The sequence below is a fragment of the Bos taurus genome, chromosome 15 (assembly GCF_002263795.3).
Source record: "Bos taurus isolate L1 Dominette 01449 registration number 42190680 breed Hereford chromosome 15, ARS-UCD2.0, whole genome shotgun sequence".
Lineage (NCBI taxonomy): Eukaryota > Metazoa > Chordata > Mammalia > Artiodactyla > Bovidae > Bos > Bos taurus.
The window spans coordinates 40,617,249-40,635,067 of NC_037342.1; the positions used below are offsets into that span (position 1 = coordinate 40,617,249).

Sequence of the window (17,819 nt, forward strand, 5' to 3'; positions counted from 1 at the left end):
AGAAGTTTGTATCTTTTGCTATTGTTCCCCCTTTTTTTTATTGTACCCTAATACATTAAGCCCCATGTCCCTCCTTTTCTTTTCATTATTTTTCCTTAAGATAATTTCAGTTAGGTTTTGTGTTACTTGCAAACCAGCTTATGACCTGTTAGGCCAATGTTTCCTAAATTTTGCTGAACATTAGCTTTTAAAACTCCCAGTGCCAATTAGAGCATAAAGGCTAGGGGTGGGAGCCAGGCATCAGTCATTTTTAGAGATCTCAGGTGATTTCAGTGCAGAGTAAAGCATGGAAACCACTTTAAGTAAAGCAAGCTGCTTCATCTTTGCTTCCCCAGCTCCCCACTTTCCAACTTACCGGGGCTCTTCATGCCGCCATATTACTGGCCTGCCTCCTTCTCTGGGCTCTGAGCATCTAAATGGTAGATTTATGTATTTTATCCCTTCTGCCTTGCACAGGGTAGGCCCTCAGTGAGTGTTAAATAATTAACAAATGAATAAATAAGTGGGACAGGTTCATGCCATCTTCTTGTGATCTGAGCCTGGCCACAATGCTTGCCCTTGGTTCATGCCATTTTCTTAAGTATTTTTTTTCCTTCAAGCCACCTTGTACTGAGTACAAAGTGTAAAAAAGTTTAGGTTCTGGAGCCAGGTTGCCTTTGCCCAAATCCTGGTTCCATGGGATCCAGTGTAAGTATTCAACCATTCTGGGCCTGCTTTCCTCATCTATCAAATGTAAATAACGGTAGCACTCACACCACAGTGATGTGGCCAGCAGGTCAAGATTAACGCCTGTAAATACTTAGAACATTGGTAGCACACAGCGAGCACACAGTGTCAGCCTCTATCTTCATTCTTTCATTTATTCCTACACAGAGAACTGAGTCTCTCCAGGCCAGAGGAATCACAGAGGGTTGATGTGGAGCTCTTCAAACCTGTATGCACTGTGGAGGTGGTTTTGCTTTGCATGCAGGCTGTTAACATAGGTGAATTTTGTTCAGGTGGCTGGAAGTTTATGTTGGGGTGGAGAGCCAATTACCTCGTGGTGGCAGAACAAAGGACTTGTAAAGTTCTCACTACTGCTGGGCTTGCCCTGCCCACAATGCCAAAGGCACACAAGCAGGTGTTTTCAGAGTCACCTGAATAGAGCCTGTTCTTTGGACCCAGGCCAGGTAAAGGGATATTGTATTATTCATCTTGGGGAATTTAGCCTATTTTAAAGGAACTCTTTTTCTGCCTAAGGGAATGAGAAAGTACTTCCTCATGAAGAACACAGATTTATAAGGAAACTGACTACAATGGAACTTTGCCTGTCTAGGCTTTGTCTTTAGGAACTTATGTGTGGGACTTCCCTGGTGGTCCAGTGGCTAAGACTGCACATTTCCAATGCAAGGGGCCTGGGTTTGGTCCCTGGTCAGGGAACTAGGCCCCACAGGCTGCAACTATGATTTTGCATGCCACAACTGAAAATCCTGCATGCTACAATGAAGACTGGAGATCCTGTGTGTTGCAACTATCAGCCGGCACAGCCAAATAAACAAATATTAAAAAAAAAAAAAAAAAACCTACATGCTTCTTAATTTGTTAGCAGAGTGGTTGCAGGGCTCTTTGCTGTAAGCTTCCAGCTAAGAATATCCTTGAAAACATCACTCCTCCTCTCCTTCTCTCAGCCTTCTTATCTGTCAAAAGAGGGGTGAGCTGCCTGCTTCCTGTCTCACTTCTTTCCATCAACTTGTATTCATTGAGCTCCTATCATATGCCGGGTACAACTGTAGGATCTGTGGGATGCACACAGATAAAACCGGATTAAGCCATTGCCCCACCTTCAATTAATTTGTAGTTTTGCAGGGAAACTATAACCAAAATCACTATGTTGTCGTTAAGGTTTTCATCACCTCCCATTTAAACACTTTTTCAGTGGCTTCTAACCAATCTCTAAGCCTTTTTTTTCCTTCAGATTTTCCATCCTCTGCCACTGCCAGAAGGATTTTTCTGAAGCACGTGTCCAGTCGAGATGCTGCCCTCCAGCCCCATAAAACAATCCCATGCCTTGTTTTCCTTACTCACACTGTCATCCTCTTTGTCTTGCCAACTCTTAAGTAGACTTCAAAGCCCAATTCTTTGCTTTTTCAGTATCCACCCCTTCAGCAGAATGAATTATGACTCACTCCTTCCTACTGTGCTATCCCAAACATTTTTTTTTTTTAAAACACACTTCAGTTTTAGCATCCTACAAACTCCTATATAGAAAAGGAAGAGTTCTTAATTTTTATTTTGGACAGCACTGAGCTGGTGCTGAATTGAGCTCAAAGTCATTGAATATCCTGTGTGAGAGGTGCATTAAGGAGGGCCAAGTCTCTAGGAAAACTGCTGGATATAACATAAAGGCAAAAAACACTTCTGCCTTTTGCTTTCCCAAGCCATAAGCATGCTTTTGGGGAAAACTCAGAGACCAGGGACCTGAGGGCTCTTCCTCTAATATTTCAAACATAAGAAAACCAAGGTGGTTTGGGCAAAAATTTCATTCAGGTGTACCATCTTATAGAGAAATCTGAACGAAATTTTTGGCCAACCCAACATAACACACCAAACGCTCTTGTTAATGAATCTTATTTTGCCATGCTTATTTCAGATATACTTTTTATTTCTTAAAAAAATAAACATTATAGTTAATGCATGCTGTTAAAGAGATCCATTAACTTTTTGATGAATTTAATGTTTATCATTCTAATATATGTTTTTATACTTTCACCACATAGGTATATATTTCCAAATAATGTTTTATATGGTTTTTCATATTTTAAAGCATATTAACTTAAAATATAGACTCATACTATATGAAATGACTATTTGCTTTTCCTTTAACATTATGTTTTTGAAATTTATCCATGTTAATATCTGAGATTTACTCTTGAGGATATGCTAATTTGTTTTGACTGCTGAATAGCATGCCACTGAGTGACTAATAATGCTTTATTTGCTCATTCCCCTGTTGATATCTTTTGCTTTTATAATTGAAGTTGCAAAACATTTTTGTATTTGTCTTTTTGTGTACATGTATGACAATCATCCTATACATCTAGAATTGAATTAGAAATATTCATTCTCAACTCTACTCACTAGGAACATATTGCTCTTCAAAGCGATTATACCGTTTACCCTCTTTAGTGCCGTTCTATACAGCATGAACCACTGCCGTGCACATTTTAAAGGCCTTGCCAATTTGATAGGGATGAAGTGAAACTTCACTGTGATTTGAATCTGTGTTTCCCCAGTTACTGTAGAGGTGAAGCCGCTTATGTTTATTGGACACTTGGGTGTCATTTATTTCTGAATTTCAAGTTTATACCCTTTGTTGATTATCCTCCTGGGTGGCCTTTTTCATGCTGGTTGTGGGAGTTCTTGATATATTCTTGGTATGATCTGGAATGAATCTTTTTACTTGGTTTGCTTTGTCTTTTCTTGAACAAAATTTATAATTTGAATTTAGGCAAATTTATTGTTTCCTTTATGGCCTGTGGGTTTGTTGTTCTTGCTATTCTCTATTTTTAAAAATATTTCCTTACCCCAATGTCATAAATCTGTCCTCTTCTGTTTACATTGTCTTTCAAAAAGTTTTACCTTCTACTTTTTAAAAACCTGTTTTTATTTTGCATTCCATCTTTGTTTTGTTTTCTGTTTTTTCATTAATTTGTATCGAAGTATAGTCGATTTACAGTGTTGTGTTAGTTTCTGCTATATGGCAAAAAGAATCAGTTATAAATATACAATCCCAATTGCATTCCATCTTGAATACTAACTTTCCCATATGGATAACCCATTAGCCAACATTGTATATTGAATGGTCTATCCTTCCCTGTCAGGTATCGGGTATTTAGATACATGTGAGTCTATTTCTGGGCTCTCTGTTCTATTCCATTGGTATATTTGTCTCTTGGTGCACAAATTTCTTTATGTCAATGATTTATAATAGTTCTTAAGAACTGGCAGGGTCAGTCTCTGCTTCTTATTCTTCTTCAAAGCCATTCTGACCATTCTTTGGCCTTGTCTCTTCCCTGTGAATTTTAGAATCAGCTTGTAAAGGTCTAGGAAAATCCTTATGGAGGTTTTGATAGGCATTTCATTAAACACAGGTATTAATTTGGGAGACATCTTCATGTTTATGGTACTGAGTCTTCCAATCCATGGGTCAGGTAGAGAGCTCTACTGATTCGTTTCCCTTTGTGTGGGATGTGGCAATGAACCACAGAGCATCATTCCCAAAGAAGTTCCCAGTGGAAGAGTAAAAAGCTTCCAGAAAGTGATCTCTGGATATGAGCAGGAAACGAAAGTAAGCTTTTCAAACCGATTGTCAAGGTTTGCCTAACCCAAGGGTGGCAAACAAACTCCCGCTTTCTAAGCCTGCTGTGGCAGGTAGTATTAGTCCGCAAAGCAGGGTGTCCAAGCCTGGGTTCTCAACCTGGCCCCCAAATTAGCCAGAGCTGGCATGGCGAGCAAAACCAACCTAACCTCTCTGGAGGGGGCATTTCCTGGGGCCCTGTGACAACCCAACACTGGTGGCCCTGAAGGCCTGCACAGGACTCTGAGCTTACTGTCTTTCAAGATAGAAGGGCTGGCACATCCGATGTGTGACCTCCTCCTATTTTAGAGATCTCCGCCCCCGGAGAAGTAGATTTTAGGCAAACCAATTAGCCCTGTAGAATGAAGGGAGATATAATTTGCCACAGGATCTGGTTTTGACTTCATTCCAGCCACCAGGCCACTCTGTGTTGTTGGGTGTGCAGAAGCCCTTAAAATCTGGTACCCGAGTGCTGAGCAGTGGGAGCTACTTAGTTTCCTTACACATTTTCTAATAATGATCATTACAATATACTTCAAAGAGATTCAGACAGAGATTTTTAAAAACGTCCCTTTGTTCCCTTCTGGGCCCTTGGCACCTGGCACACAGTAGGGGCTTAGTTGATGCAGATTCAGTTGGTTAACATTCTTTAAGAGTCTATCCTGTATAAGGCCTTGGGTTAAATATTTAAGATCTAAACCCATTTAGTCCTCACCTCAGTGGTATTATCATCTCCATAAATGCTCAGAGAACTAAAGTGACTCATTCAATCAAGGCCACACAGTCAATGATAGAATCGAGAACCAATCTCTGTCTACCTGTGACTGCAGAATCCAGGTCCAGGGCCACATACTCACTTCTGCCTATTATGGAAGAGAGGAGGTGGCGGGCAGGAAGATGTGGGAAGGAGGAAGCTGAGAGAGGAGGAGAAGAGAGAGCAGAGGGAGGGAGGCAGGTGGAGTTGGAGGCTCCAGGCCTGCCCTCCTCCTCCTCTCCTGGAGGCTGCGTCCTTGGGTCCTGGGAGTCTAGAAGCCCCATTGCAGCAATCTTGTGAGAGTACCCTGTTTTGCCTTTGGAGGAAGGAGAGGAGAAGGCAGACTTTCACAGCTAAGGATCCTCTCTGATGGGGGAGGCAGGGCTCCTTGAGGCCTAGTGGCCGTGGGGTGAAAGGGCAAATCCTGAGCCTAATGACCAAGGTAGCCCTGCCCTTTAAGATGAGGACAGAAAAGCCAAATCGACCTCATGACCTCTGTAGCCCCGGAGAGGGGCTCAGCTAAAGACCAAAGGGAGCACCAGAGACATAATATCTGAAGGCTATAATTTGGTTAAACATTATTTTAAGGAAAAAAAAACCTCTTCCAGAATACAGAAATTATTTCTAAGGGTGGAATTCCTGAAATGTTCTTTCCTCTGTTCAGATAGTCTATTCTATGTCCATATTACAGTCGATACAGTTCCCTTTATTTTGCTTGATTTGAAGGACATCATTCAAAGATGCTCCCCACCGCTCAGTGGATGGATGGATGGGACGGGTGTGTCTGTGCAGTGGGTGTAGCTGTGGCTGCTACCTGGAGGGGCTGGTTCTCCTGTGAGCAGGCAAGCTACTCATCACAGGAGGCATGTCAGCCAGGAGGGAGCCACTCTGGATTTCTGACTTTGTTTTTACCTTCCTCTTTCCTGCTCTCAGCTTCCCAGAACTCTATCGTGTTCTGATAGCTGCGGAAGGAGTTCTATGAGGCTGTCTCTTCACCCAGGCTCTCAGGGGTATGGGCTTCGTGAAAACCTTACCCTCGGTAGGAAATAGGGCAGACAGGATGTTGGTGCTAAAGCAGCCCGAGCCCAAGTCAGCCCAGGAGGTGGGGGCATCCTGTTGTGACCTGCTGGGCCCAGCCACCAGGCCCTGGCACTGGGACAGGGGTAGCAGGGCCCGGCCCTCAGAGGAGGTGACGGCTGGCTGTAGACTTGGCAGGGACTCTGGCAGGAAGAGACTCTGGCCTCTGTCATCAGGTGGGCAGCAGCATCTCAACTCTGAGGGGACATTCAAAACAGGAAGTGGTTTTGGATTCAGGAACAGGAGTCAGCGTACAAGGGGAAAGATGAGAGAAGTGAACAAGAGCTTGGGTCCTTAGAGTCCCGGCCAAATGGGGCCCAGGGGACTCCCCATTTACTGGAAAACCTGTGAGAATTAGAGCAGAAGCCCAGTCACCCAGATTGAGCTGGGGAGCTTCCTTGGCACCCCATGAGTCATGAACGCAGATGTTAATCTTCCCTCTCCCACTGCCCAGATGGGGCTCTTATCCACTGGGCAATGGTCCTGGGAGTAGCAGCTAAAGGGGGCAGCTGCAGATCTCCAGCCTCTGAAGATAGGCCTGGATCAGGCATCAGAGACTGACATCTTCAGCCTCATCATATGGGTAACAAGGTGAGAATCTCAACTTGAACCTGTTCATCATCTGATATTCCCCTCCACAGTACCGGGCATTGACGAAACACTTAACTAGCATTGACTCTGGAGAAGGCAATGGCAGCCCACTCCAGTGTTCTTGCCTGGAGAATCCCAGGGATGGGGGAGCCTGGTGGGCTGCCGTCTATGGGGTCTCACAGAGTCAGGCATGACTGAAGCGACTTAGCAGCAGCAGCAGCAGCAGCAGCAGCATTGACTCTATTCATTCACTTTTTAAATTTGGCAATTGCATTTCCTCATTCCCATGCTGAATAGCCCTTAAAAAAATGAAAAAGAGAAAACCCAGATACAGCTCAGTTGTGTTCGATTCTGTGTGACCCCTTGGACTATAGCCCTCAGGCTCCTCTGTCCATGGAATTCTCCAGGCAGGGATACTGGAGTGGGTTGCCATTCCCTTCTCCAGGGGATCTTCCCGACCCGGGGATCATATTTTTTAACTTAAGAACCACCAGCGAAGCTCCCCAAGGGGACAAACTATTACCTCCCACTTTGGACACCTTCTCCTTTCCTGGCTCTTGGTAGGCAGAGATGCTGTTGAGTCTCTGCCTTCTTTCCCACTGAGCCCAGAGGAGTTGATAATGCTTAGCAGAGCTCTGCAGTTCTTCCTCTCAGTGCTTGCCAATCTCTGTGTGATTATGTGAAAGGATGGACAGAAAGCAGTGCTGCAGGGAAGGACCATGCAGAACAAAACTGCCCTCTTATCTTTTGCCACAATAAGGCTGTTCAGCTATGGCAGGCCTTATTTCCCAAAGATGGTCCCAACAGTATCTCTCATTCTATATTCTCTTTTGAAATGTGATCTTGCCATTTCCCCATCAAGAGATAACATCTATTTCTTTTTTAACATCTATTCCCTCTTTAGTATGAGAGGACCCTGTAACTGCTTTGACCAATAAAATATGGAGGAAGCGATGCCATACTGTAACTGGCATAGCCCTTAACTGGCCTGGCAGCTTTCTCTTCCAGCCCCTGGGAAACCAGCGGCCATGCTGTGAGAAACTCAAGCCACGTAGAGAGGTCAACACCATAAGGAACAATCAACAGCCCCAGCTGAGCCCTCAGACGACAGCCAGCATCAAGTGCCAGCCATCCACATGAGCCATCTCAGACACCTAGTCTGGTTAAACCTTCAGATGACTGTAGCCGCAGCTGACAACGGACTGTCATCCTGGAAAAGACCCCACGTGGAAATCACCCAAATGAAACTAGTCAAGGCATAGAACCATGGAGATCATAACAAATCAATATATAATAGTTCTACACCACTATGTTTTGGGGTGCTTTGTTACTAGTAATAGATAGCTAGAACAGAAATAGGCTACCCCAAAATGTATGCCTTAAAACAATCACCATTTAATATTTTTCATAAGGCTCTTTGCTCATCTGTCTTCAGGCAGTCAGCTGGGGGCTGGCTGTTCTATCGTGGTCTCAGTTGGGATGAGTCAGTTCTGATTTATGTGACCTCTCGTTCCCTGACAGACTAACCCAGGCCAGTTGCAGCGTGGTAGCAGGGGTGTAATAGACAGAGTAGAAGATACAAGGCTTCTTAAGACCTAAACTTAAAGCTGGAATACTATCAGTTCCACTAATATTCTTCAAAGCAAATCTCAAAGCCAGCACATGCTCAAAAGATGTGGAAATCAATTCTATTTCTTGATGGGAGGAGTTACAGAGTCACATTGCAGAGGGTGTGAATACTGTGTGGGTGGAGATTGTGGCTGTTTTGCAGTCAGTCTATTCCCATAGCCAATGAGGATGTTAAGAAGTTTGCTGGGTATTGTGAACGAAAAACTCTCCTTTGTTTTGACTGACATCTTTAGGTAGATCTCCATCATCCAATATTACTTTTCATTTAAACTTCCAGCCTCTACATGGAGGTAAAGAGAAAAGGGTTCATAGGAGGAACTTTGGGGCAGCCAGCCACCCTTATCAAGTGCTCTAGTTTGGTGCTTTTTCAACTGGCACTCTGCAAAGCCCTGGGCTTCTGTGGTGGCTTTTTAGCAGATACCACAAGGCGAGTGAATGTGTTTAAGTGTGAGGTCCCTGCCTTAACCAGGGCAGCTTAGCTCTGGCTTTGTGACTTTCTTTGGGGAAATGTTAGCCAGCTTTGAAAAAATAAAAAGATTTTTAACTTCACTGAAATGAACCAACTCCTCCCTCTGATAGAAAACCAATCTTAGTGAAGTGAGTATCTACTCCAAGTTGCCCAGCAAATGAATGTCTTGGCTGGAATTAGAACCCCAGTCTGCTGATCCACTGTTCATTCCAAAGCTAGATCTCCTAGCTTTTTCTCTCTTCTCCTCACTGGGTTCAAGATGGAAAGGGATTGCCGTAGCCTAACGGATAGAGGGGAAACTGACACCTTTTCAATTCTACATCCCCCTAATGTGAGAACATTTGTACTCCTTGAGCTCTGAGCCTCAGTGACCCCCATTACACACACACACACGCCCTTATGTGATCCCTCCATGGCGCAATCCCCAGAACCATAGATAATTAAAGGTATACCTGGCAGGCAGACAGGGCTAGCTGGTCAACCTCAGGATCAAGAAGTGCAACTCTATCAACACTTAATAGAGTTAACTCCTACAAGGGCAGATTGAGCTCCATCTGGGAGAAAAGCTCATTTCCCAAGAGGAGTCTTGGTCTTGCTTGAAGCCTGTGATCTCCTTGTTCTCCTTCCAGTGTGTTAATTCCATTTCTCCCTAAGTTAGATTTTTTTAGGACATGAGCTATTTATAGCTCCTCCTAAGCCCTTTCCAGTCTGTTTCCTGTTCAAGTACTGCATTAGTCACCAGAAAGTGTCTCAGGCAATCTCCGAATCCCTGCCTGATCTCAGCAATAGAGAGCAAGGATGCTAGTTAGACTCGGTGTGGTCCTGGTGGGGAGGGGAGAAGCAGGAGGCTGGAGGCTGGGCAGAGAAACAGAGGGATCATCTCTTGTCCCCCATTCTCTGTGGCATGAAGCTCAGAGTCCTTATGGCTTCCTGGAGCTTACTTAGCCCTTAGAGACACAGAAGCCCTGCAGAGGCACCTCCATTTGGCTGCATATTTTTGCCATTACTTGATGACCTATTTGCATGCAGCTCCTTGCAGAGAATTTCCTCCCAAGCCATATACGGTGATTTCATTGCACCACAAACTGAGGTTTCTATTTGCAGTCATGATACAGGCTCCTTCCTAACTTCCTCCTGCCTATCCCTACATCCCTCTTTTTTTTTTTTTTTACTATAGACTGCCCAGCTGCCTCCAAGCTTGGGTCTCGCCAAGTGCATTCTGTCCCAGGAACTTAGCAGCTGCCTCTTCAGGGAGGGACCCCCAATCTGAGCTGAGCTGAGCTGAGCTTTTGTATCCACAGAGCCAGGGAGCAGAGATCTCTGAGGCCAAAGGGAGGAAGAGGGAACTTCAGACAAGGGAATGGGCAAAGAGGGCAGTAATCAAGATTGACCTCTGCAATCCCTAATGAAGGCATTGAGTACAGGGCTTCTGACCCTGCCTTGCTGGGGACAATGGAGAAAAAGGTGGAGGAAAATCTGAGCTTCCATTGAAATAGCAAGTCTTCAAATGACCACCATCCCAGGAGACTAGGACAACTGTAGCCTCACCACTCCCCAGGCCCCAAACAAGAGGACCCACATGCCTTGAACAAAGTTCCTGGGCTTCACTGGTGATTCAGTCTAGGCTCTCCTCAGAGATAGTGGCCTTCTCAGTCCCAGCTTCATCACTGCTCATCTCAGAACAGCAAAGTGTCACCTACTACCAACCCATCACGGGCACCTGCTTTATTTATGCCAAGTTGGTTTATTATTATAATTGTTGTTAGCTTCATTTATGCTGAGTGTTGTGGAAACAAACAAGCCAAATCCTCAGAAAATGCCCTGGTGAGAAGCTACTGGAGCTAAACACAACCCCCTCCTGGTTCACTCAGAGACCTGGCACACATACCAGCCACCTGAGCAGAGGAAATGGGGGAGGAGGTGGAGGAGGTAGAGAAGGAAACCAGACATGAGACGTGCATACCAGGCACCAGCCCGGGCCAGGCATATCAGGGCTACTCCTCAGCTGTGATCCACACCAGCAATCTGGCACAACTCTCTTGATTTCCGTTCAGTTTCCATCCTAGGAAATTCATTACAGACTGTCTCCCACAGAACACACTCAATTACATCCTTGGGGATGCAGGAGCCCAGAAGATGCAATCAGGGCCAGCTGAGTCAGGCTTAGTCAAGAATGAGATTGCTTCTGCCAGTACTGGTGGCTTGGGACTGATTGCTGGAGCAGGGCAGGGATGCAAGACCGGGCAGGGATGTCCCTCCTCCAGGACCAGGATGGTAGATTCTGAAATTGAGAGCATTAGAGTGTGAGGCCCTTATCCAAGCTCTTATTAAAACCAGGCCTCTCATTCTTTCATTTTTTAAATTCTGAGAATTAACATGCATATAGAAAAGTGCAAAGAATTTTATACATTCTAATAAATAACTGTAAAGCAAATGCTCATGTCATCACCACTCACATCAAGAAATAAAACATTGCCAGGACTCTGAAGCCCCTTGCATGTCTCTGTTTTATCACACTCTCCCTCTCCCTGAGACTTATAACATTTACTGCCTTTTAGTTTTACCACTTAAGTTTACATTCCTAAAGGAAATGGTTTTTGCCTGTTTTGAGCTTTACATAAACAGAATCATTACTTAATTCAAATAGAATCATTCTTTTGTTCAGTTGTGTTTCTGAGAATCATCCATAGCGTCACGTGCAGTTGTAGTGCCCTCATTTTCGTGGCTATATAGTATTCCACTATATATATATGTCAGATTTATTTATCCATGCTACCGTTGGTGAACATTTGAGTTGTTTTGACTGTTACCACAATGCTGTTATGAGCGTTCTTGGTATGTATAGCCTGGTGTTATGTGCATGTATTTCTCCAGGGCTTGTATCTAACGGTGGAATTGCTGGGTCAAAGGATGCACATTTCTTCACCTTTACTAGATGCACTAGCAAATGATTTTCCAAGTGGTTGCCTGCCTCTTGCCTTCTCTCTGTTGCACGATTGTAGCAGCTATGCTGAGGGAAGGAAGCCACAGGTTCAGAACTGCAGGTCCCAGGAGATGCTCTAGGAGGGAGAACGTCTTTGGGAAATCAACCTGTATGCGCCTTTGTTTCTTTCCATGTCTCGTTTATGGGGCCTGTCCACCATGGCCTCACTGGCCCAGCCTCTGCTGTGACAGCTTCCCCCAAAAGTATGAAAGTATTAGTCGATCAGTCGTGTCCAACTCTGCAATCCCATGGACTGTAGCCTGCCAGGCTCCTCTGTCCGTGGAAGTCTCCAAGAAAAAATTCTGGAGTGGGTAGCTGTTCCCTTTTCTAAAGATCTTCCTGACCAGGGATCAAACTGATGTTTCCTGCATTGCAGGCGGACTGTTTACCACCTGAGCCACAAGGAAAGCCCTGACAAGCCAATTACTTCCCTGACCTCACACTCATTTCATATGGTTTCCAGACTAATCTAGTCAGGACATGGCAGGAACAGTTGTTCTCTGAGGATTGTTCCAAGGCATAGTGGGACCCCAGCCATGAGACAGGAAACCAGGGGAGATTATATAGGGCAGGGGCTGGAGCAGGGCTGGTGGCAGGATGGCACCATCATGTATGGGATCTGAGGGTCAATAGTTCCTCTTGGCAGCCTGGAACACGCAGGGAGCACTAGGCCCAGAGACCAGGGACAGACCTATGCTGCCTTCAGCATAGCATCCCTCTCAGGGATCTTTATATGGAGGCAAAAATCCCAACTTGAATACTCTTGAACAAAAATGGGTTGGACCATAAAGAAGGCTGAGCCCTGAAGAACTGATGCTTTCAATTCTTGGTGGTGGTGCTGGAGAAGATTCTTGAGAGTCCCATGGACTGCAAGGAGATCAAATTAATCAATCCTAAAGGAAATCAACCCTGACTATTCATCAGAAGGACTGATGCTGAAGCTCCAATACTTCGGTCTGACACGAAAAGCCTACTCTTTGGGAAAAAATCTGATGCTGGGAAAGATTGAGGGCAGGAGGAGAAGGAGATGACAAAAAATAAAATGGTTGGAGGGTATCACCAAATCAATGGACATGAGTTTGAGCAAACTCCAGGAGATGGTGAAGACCAGGAAATCCTGGCATGCTGTAGTCCATGCGATTGTAGAGTTGGACACAACTTAGGGACAGAACAACAATTGGCTTCTAACAAAATAAAATGATAGGCCTGCCTTCAGAAGAAGCTTGTTTCAGAAGTTCCAGCAATGTCTTCAGTGGAATATCTTGCCTTTGCTTTAAGAGAGTCAGTAGTTGCTAAGACATGATAAGATGAAGCTCCATAGAAAAGATAAGATTCCAGAACAGGAATGGAAACCTGCTGCCCTGGCCAAGGCCATGTCTCTGCAGGATCTATAACTGGAGACAACCTGGGGAGTGATTCCCCATTTCTCAGTATAGTGAGTGCCTCCAGAGTGCTCCTAGTGCCTGGGGAACCATTCTTAAAATTGGGGATTGGCAGACTCACACCAGCCCTAGTGAAGGATGTTTGCATCCTCAGATTCTTGAAAAAATTAATGTATTATTATCTTGACCATCCATAATAATAGTAATAACAATGTATTATTATTATCAGAGAAGAAAGAAAAAGTGAATGTTCTTACTAGACATGAAAATTATAATATATTTATAATATATTTTCTTTCCTCGACGTTAGGAACTGAGGTCCGATTTGATATTTGGCACTACTTCCAGGTCGGTGAGGAGTTTAGATGCCAACATGCTGTCAGAATTTCTGGGACAATTCTATGCTCTGTGAGACCAAAGGGACAGAATATTGGAACTCAGAGCTGTGTTGGGAATCTTAGAGGTACAGTAGCTGCATTCAATAACATATATTATTTTCTTAAATATAGAAATAAAGTAAAAACCAATTGGTCCAGAGTTCCACAGATGAGATAACCTCTTAGGCATTTTTCGAAAATAATACCTCTGCACGTTATTTGTTTGTTTTTTTTTTTTCCTTTTTTTAAAAATTTTTATTTTATTTTTAAACTTTACAATATTAAATTAGTTTTGCCAAATATCGAAATGAATCCGCCACAGGTACACTTGTGTTCCCCATCCTGAACCCTCCTCCCTCCTCCCTCCCCATACCCTCCCTCTGGGTCGTCCCAGTGCACCAGCCCCAAGCATCCAGTATCATCTGCACGTTATTTGTATAGAACAATATAAGATAGAAACGCAAAATCCTCTTCCTGAGTCTCCCCTTCCCACTGGGACCCATCAGCCAGTTTCTTCTGTGATTTTGCTGTTATTTCTACAGCAGTCAGACGCAGAGTAAAAGGATTGGTGAGTTGCTCTGTTAGCTGTCCCACCTAATTGAGGGGCGATCCCAAGCCTTCCAGACCCTGTGGCCCCCTCTCTAACGAGGCTTGGTGCCCACGTTCCAGGTGATGGACTCAACTCCCTGGAGCCAGGAAGCCTCCGCTTCGGGCTGGTCTGCGCTGACCCTCCCTCCCTCCTCTCTTCTTCCATCCCGACTCCTCCCTCCCACCTCCTGCTCCATCCCTACCTTTCACCAGGGCTTCCCCAGCTTGAGGAAGCCCACAGCAGGGGAATGTTTACTAAATGAGAACACCCTGAAGGGATAGATTTTCCTACTGATTACGTGTTTGGCTGCCTGGAACATCTTCTCTCTATTTTTTCCGCAGTGATTCACCCAGGGATCATCAGAGACAGCCATCTGGGGAAGATGCCATTGTTTTTCTCCAGCTTTGAAAGGGCTGTACTACCTTGCACTGATTTGTGCTTAGAAGCCTCCTCACTTTCCCCTTGCCACTTGTCCCCAGAATTTAGGGAAGAAGACTATATAGTGCCTGATTTGGCATGAAATCCTTTTCCTTAAGAATTGAGGCTTACGTATCCATAAACATGCCTTTGCATGACTTTGGGCCTGGAAGTGAGATTCTCAAAAATTCTCATTTTTTTCATTCACTGTGTAATTACGGAGAGTTTTCTAAATGCTAGACACAGTGCCAGACCTTTAGTACTGCTGTTATCAGACTGAGAAAGAGTGAGAAGTAGTTCAGACATAAGACACTGCATGCTCAGGGGTGCAAATATCTGAGTGTAAATACGTATGACTCTATAATTAGATTCCAGAGTAAGTGAAGGCCTGTGACAAGAACCAGGCTGGAAAGGTAAATGGGGTGATGAAGGACTTTGAGTGCCAAGATCATCAACTTGGACTTTATTTTAAAGGCCGTGGGAACCTCTGAGGATTTTGAGTAGGAGAAGTGAATCATTCAGGAATGCAGCGGAAAGAGACGGCACAAACAGGGATAATCTGAGGTGTGTTCAATGGAAAAGCTATTTACTGAGGTTTGCGCAGCATGCAGTAAAACTAAAAAGTAAAATGCTATCCCTGAGTCAGGTAACAAGAGGAAGAGATGAGGGGAAGGAGCAGTTGCTGAAAGACTCATGCGAAGGTCACCTTGAGAGAAGCTGAGGCTTTTGGTTAAGGTGAACCTACCATGGGGATCCTAAATTGGCTTGTTGGGCTTGCTAGTCTACGGGTATGATCCTCACCTCAGTTGTGAGAGGTCCTGGATTCAAATCCTGGACAAGCCCACTTCTTTTTGGATTTTTCAGGTGGCTCAGTGCTAAAGAATCCATCTGCCAATGCAGGAGACACAGGAGACATGGGTTCAGTCCCTGGGCTGAAAAGATCCCCTGGAGTAGGAAATGGGAACCCACTCCAGTATTCTTGCTTGGACAATCCCATGGACAGAGGAGCCTGGTGGGCTGTAGTCCATGTGGTCACTAAGAGTTGGACACGACTGAGCGACTAAGCAAGACTCCATCATGAGGGGCTACAAAGACCCCAACCTCATTCTCCTTCCCCTTTGACCTCCTGGTGGTGCTCCCCTTTGGCCAAATCCAGCCAGAAGCCAGAAGCCAAGGCAGGGGGCTGGGGGGGGCATTGTTGTGGTCCATCCAGGTCAGTTCCCAGGACTAAGAGTAGAATAAAACAGGTTTGCAGGGGCAGATGGAAGATGTCCTGCCCAGGAGTGATGTGATGAGATGAGCAGTTCAACAAGACCATCTTGGGCAGGATGGAGGATGAACAGAGGCAGAAGGATAGGGACAGGAAGACAGTATGAGGGTCTGAACTAAACACAGGAAAGGGAAAGATTCGTGCAACATTGAGGAAGTGGAACAGTCATGACCTGTTGATGGAGTCTAAGGACAAGGGAGGTGTCCAGAGTAGCCCGAGGAACTTGGTGGGTGCTGACACTGTTACCTAAGAGAGGGTTCAAGTCCAAGCACAGGTACTGCTGTGCTGTGCTTAGTCGCTCAGTTGTGTCTGACTCTGTGACCCCATGGACTGTAGCCCACCGGGCTCCTCTGACCATGGGGATTCTCCAGGCAAGAATACTGGAGTGGGTTGCCATGCCCTCCTCCAGGGGATCTTCCCAACCCAGAGACTGAACCCAGGTCTCCCACATTGCAGGCAGATTCTTTACCATCTGAGCCACCAGGGAAGCCTCCTGGTGAAAAAAAAATCACTGTTTTCCAGAGGCAAAGGCAACTGTGAGAAGAAAGATTGATGTCCCCCTGTGTCTTGACTCTGGTCAGAATTACAACATCCTTCTTCTTCCGTTCTGTACCCTTTTTCTCTACCACTTATAAGTCCCCAAATACCCATTTTCACAGGGGTCTGACCTCAAAAGTGTCCTGGCTGCAAATCGATTTCTATGACTCCACTCTTCTCCTCTTTCCACTGGTTGAAACCCAGTCGTTTTTCCTTTTTTTTTCTTTTAAGAGAACTTGTTCTCTTTTTCTCTATTTTTTTTTTTTTAGAGAGCTTTGTCTTTTTAATTTTTAATTGGAGGATAATTGCTTTACAATGTTGTGTTGGTTTTTGCCATACAAAATCATGAATCAGTCAGAAGTATACATATATCTCCTCCCTCTTGAGCCTTTCATCCCATCCCCTATCTGACCCCTCTAGGTCATCATAGAGCACCAGGCTGAGCTCCCTGTGCTATGCAGCAGCTTCCCACTAGCTATTTATTTCACCCATGGTAGTGTATATATATTTCACGTACATATATTTCAGTGCTACTCTCTCAATTCGTTCCACACTCTCCTTTCCCTGCTGTGGAACCTAGTCCATTTTAATGGGAAAAACAACTACAATAAAAAGTACCTGAGTGCTAGCTTTCTGTGCAGATAGATGCACATTTTAAAGGTATCTGCTGTGATGAATTTATAGTCAAGAAGGTGATTTTTATTTTTAACCCTGGGCCTCCCAGGGGCTCTAAACCCCAGTTCCACCCAGTCCCCCACCACCTCAAAAGAGCAAGGTAAGAGAATTGGTGCCTCCTCTACAAGGAGGAGAGCATGGCAACCCACTACAGTATTCTGGAGAATCCCACGGACAGAGCCTGGCAGGCTACAGCCCATAGGGTGCCAAAGAGTCGACCGTGACCAAAGTGACTGAACACATACACACCACAAGACTGGCAGCCCCTAATCTTTCATTATGTATTACTCAGGACTTTCAGTCAGGGGTGCAAACTTCAAGTTTGGCTTCTAAGAATTGTGTGATATATCTGGGGTTGCTGCTGCTGCTGCTGCTAAGTCGCTTCAGTTGTGTCCGACTCTGTGCGACCCCATAGACGGCAGCCCAACAGGCTCCCCCGTCCCCGGGATTCTCCAGGCAAGAACACTGGAGTGGGTTGCCATTTCCTTCTCCAATGCATAAAAGTAAAAAGTGAAAGTGAAGTCGCTCAGTGGGGTAGACCTAAATATATTCTAAAACAACAGGGCAACTTTGGTAAGTTTTGTGATAGGGTATCCAGAGTCCCCACTCCCTCCCGCAGGGAAATCTCATCATCTTACCCACAGAGAGTTGCTCTGAAGGGGAAAGGCCTGCATTCCACATAGGAGAGGGTAGTGGAAGGAGGGAGCCAGGGAGGCAGTGTTGCTAGGCAGCC

At 45.0% G+C, this 17,819-nt stretch overlaps 1 long non-coding RNA gene across 1 annotated transcript; it reads right to left on the minus strand.

Moving 5' to 3' along the window:
* Window positions 1-10,580: 10,580 nt before the first annotated feature.
* LOC112441626 (uncharacterized) lies at window positions 10,581-17,811 on the minus strand. The gene is made up of 2 exons (XR_003029464.2): window positions 17,725-17,811; window positions 10,581-11,137 (listed from the first exon to the last, which is right to left on the minus strand). It is a non-coding gene; the product is annotated as an uncharacterized lncRNA (long non-coding RNA).
* Between the last annotated feature and the right edge of the window lie 8 nt (window positions 17,812-17,819).